Source organism: Pongo pygmaeus, chromosome 3 (genome assembly GCF_028885625.2).
Source record: "Pongo pygmaeus isolate AG05252 chromosome 3, NHGRI_mPonPyg2-v2.0_pri, whole genome shotgun sequence".
In the NCBI taxonomy this organism is placed as follows: Eukaryota; Metazoa; Chordata; class Mammalia; order Primates; family Hominidae; genus Pongo; species Pongo pygmaeus.
In genome coordinates this window covers 41,287,008-41,290,000 of record NC_072376.2, presented here as the reverse complement: position 1 = coordinate 41,290,000, position 2,993 = coordinate 41,287,008, and the positions used below count along the sequence as shown (strand labels likewise).

At 54.3% G+C, this 2,993-nt stretch overlaps 1 long non-coding RNA gene across 1 annotated transcript in view; it reads left to right on the top strand.

Moving 5' to 3' along the window:
- The window catches only part of LOC129035208 (uncharacterized), a 3,103-nt gene extending 1,242 nt beyond the window's left edge, over positions 1–1,861 (top strand). Inside the window, exon 2 of the long non-coding RNA XR_008502143.1 lies at positions 549–1,861. This is a non-coding gene — a long non-coding RNA (uncharacterized LOC129035208). The remainder of the gene's footprint in view (positions 1–548) is intronic.
- The last annotated feature ends 1,132 nt before the right edge of the window (positions 1,862–2,993 follow it).

Here is a 2,993-nt window from a genome sequence, read left to right as displayed (position 1 = left end):
GAATACGGATCCAATCGCAAGAGAAAAGAACCTGGTTTCTTTTCTTGGCCTCAACAAGGCTGAAAAGCCGTAAAGCAAATAGGCAAAGAATGCGGAGAGGGGCAGAAAGGAAAAATAAAGAAACAATCTCATGAATGCATTTTCTGAGGCTTTAAATGAGAGGAGTGACAACTTCCTAGGCGCCGTTGGGGGCCGGGGTGCGGGGTCCGCGAGCAGCGGACCCCTCACCGAGGGAACCTCTCCCTCCCGGGCTCCCTTGCTGTTTCCACGCGCTCCTAGGCAAGGTTCTTTTTGTGGGTGTAATCTTTGTTCTTATTTAAATGCCTAGGAATGGAAGGGAAGGGAATGGAGGGTAAGGTAGAGAAGGGAAGGAAAGGGAAGGGAGATGGGAATGGAATGGGAAAGTAGTAAAAGCGGGACGCGGCGCGAAGCCCAGGTTTCCCATCAGCTTTTCTGCGGTCAGATTACGCTCACTAACACCCGAGCTTGTTATCTGACCAGGCCATCCCCATCACATTCTTTCTACAAGTTATCTTTTCTCCAACCAGGGCATTTGGAGATTATTCGCACTGAATTTTCTGCCCGCCAAGAACGAATAGGATTGCCAAGCCACACCACTTTTTGGAGCCCGCTTATTCGCGCCTATCCACCCTCTCCTGTGCCCCAGGTTCCCTGAGCACGGGAATCCTTTCCGGGCATGGGCAAATTTGTTCGGTGGCTCAGAGCGGGAAGGGAAGTGCAGTTCGACACCTGTCCAGCTGCTCCGCTTGGAGATCAAAGGCCGGCTATGGGCTGAGCGACAGATTTACGGGACGGTGGTACAGATTAAGGCGGTACAGATTAAGGAGAGAACCCTGCCGGTCCCGGACTCGAGTTCGCGCCCAAGGAAAGCGTACAGGTCCCTGGAAGCGGGTGGATGTCGGAGAGGCCGAGGCAGCCTGCGCTGTGGCCAGGCAGGCTTGGTGGGTTTTAGTCTCAGTATGTGTTCTTTAAAGTCTTGACAGGTTATTAGCAAAGGAAGGGCACCCCAGAGTCATGAAGATGCTTCTCGCTCTGGCCCAAGCATGTTGAGGTTGGCTCATTCCTCGGCCAGGCCCAGTAAAACAGCCCAAGCACAGCCTGGAGTCTTCCCGCATCTGCGCGGGAGTAGAGTCTGGCTTTGGGCCCCGCGTACCCCGCAGTCGTCGGGGACGGGTTCGAGGCCAGGGAGGCCACAGGAAGGGTTTCCGCGGCGGGCGCGGGGTAAAGGGGGGAAGAAGGAATCCTCTCCGCGTGATCGGCAGGGCGATCTTGTGATTCTCCCACACCCAGGTTCCAGCTCAGCCCCCAAACTGCTGCCCCAAGGAAACAAGTTGGGGAGTGTGGATTTAGTATAACAACGGGTGTGAGCTGATGTCCTTACAACCAAAAATATTGAGACTAGAAAATCAGCTCCGAATCCACGACCCTCAAATTGATGCTTAATCGCACCCTCGACTCCAGAAAAGCTGCCGGGGACAGACATGGACAGGTTTTGCCAAGCGTTCATTAAAATAGTCTGCACTGGAATAACCGGGGTGCAAGAGATCACATCTTCACTCAGGGCTTTGGGGATCCCCTCGTCGCCCCAGGTCAGTGGGTGGGGAGGAGGGCAAACCTCTGTCTTTTGTTTGTGGGTGAGGGATGCGAGTTGTGGCAGCAGCCGAGCAAAGGGGGAAATTAATTGCAGCCAATTAATAATTAATCCCCTTTAAACAGCTTTATTATCTCTTCCGAGCGACAGAGATTTGTCTGATAACCCCCTGAAGACCAAATGTCAAGTTTAACCAAATAGTTATTGCTTTATCAACCCGAGTCTGCAAATAAATTAATCAAAAGCAAATCTGTCCTTTGTGCGGCTCATTTGCTGGTAATGGATGGATATGAAGATTTGCCGATATTATTGTCTGTCATTCAATCTAACAAAGTGAACATTTATTGCATATATATTAAAAATTATCCCGGAATCGAGTGGCGCCGGGTTGCATTTATTGGAGTCTTCCCAGGGGTGAGGTCCCCTCGGATGGGGACGCGTGGGATAGAAAGTGCAGGAGCGTGAGTCTCAAATCTCTTTAGGACTCTGTGCCTGCCTCTGTCCCCCTCCCCGCAGCGACCTCCCTCTATCCCCTTCCCCAGCCTTCGCCCGGAGCCGCAGGACGTGCCTGCCGCCTCCTGTCGCGCGGCCAGGGCCAGCGGGGCGCGGGGAGCCCAGCTACTGTCAAAACAGAGTCCTTCAGCCTTAAGCACTCACAAGGGGTCCGGCCCTAGGAAATTTGGGGAGGGGGTGTGATTGAAGAGAGAGAAACGGGAGGGGGACAGCTTCCCTTTGTCTTCTCTCGAGTTACATCATTTTCTAATTAGGCATAAAATTGTCTTCATGCACTGGTATTGCGGCCTTCATAAACATCGCCATTATGGTTTATAAGGACGCCATTGTGGTGAGGCTGTCCCAAAATAGAAAGAGCTGGGGAGGGAGAGGCCTGGAGTCCGGGAGGCCCCGCTTTGTCCTCCCTTGGGAGAAGATGGATGGCCAGTGTCACGCAGATGATGACTTGGGACTATTAAATTGTCAGAGGGAGGCAGAATCTTTACCAGCCCCCAGCGCTGGTGGAAAATTCTAGAGGCAGGAGCCGGGGGTTCTTGGATGGGAGGGGAAGGCCGGGCAGCTGGATTCGCTGGGCAGGTGGAAAAAGAGGTAGGTTAGTCGCCGGCAGAGCGGAGGGCAGTGGGGGCCTAGGCTTTGATCTCCTCCCAGGGCACCCTGACTTCGCTGCTCTCTGAGCTCAGGGCCACTGGATCTGGAGCCGACCTCCCACCCGATCCCCATCGCCAAGGTTGGGAAACAAGCAGGGCTAGAGAGATGAGAGAGGCAGCGAATCCGGAGGAGCGGCGGAGGGCTATGCCAGGCGGGCAGACAATTGTTCTCATTATTCGGAGCTGAGGCCCAAGCCCGGCCACCCGCCCGGTCGGGGGGC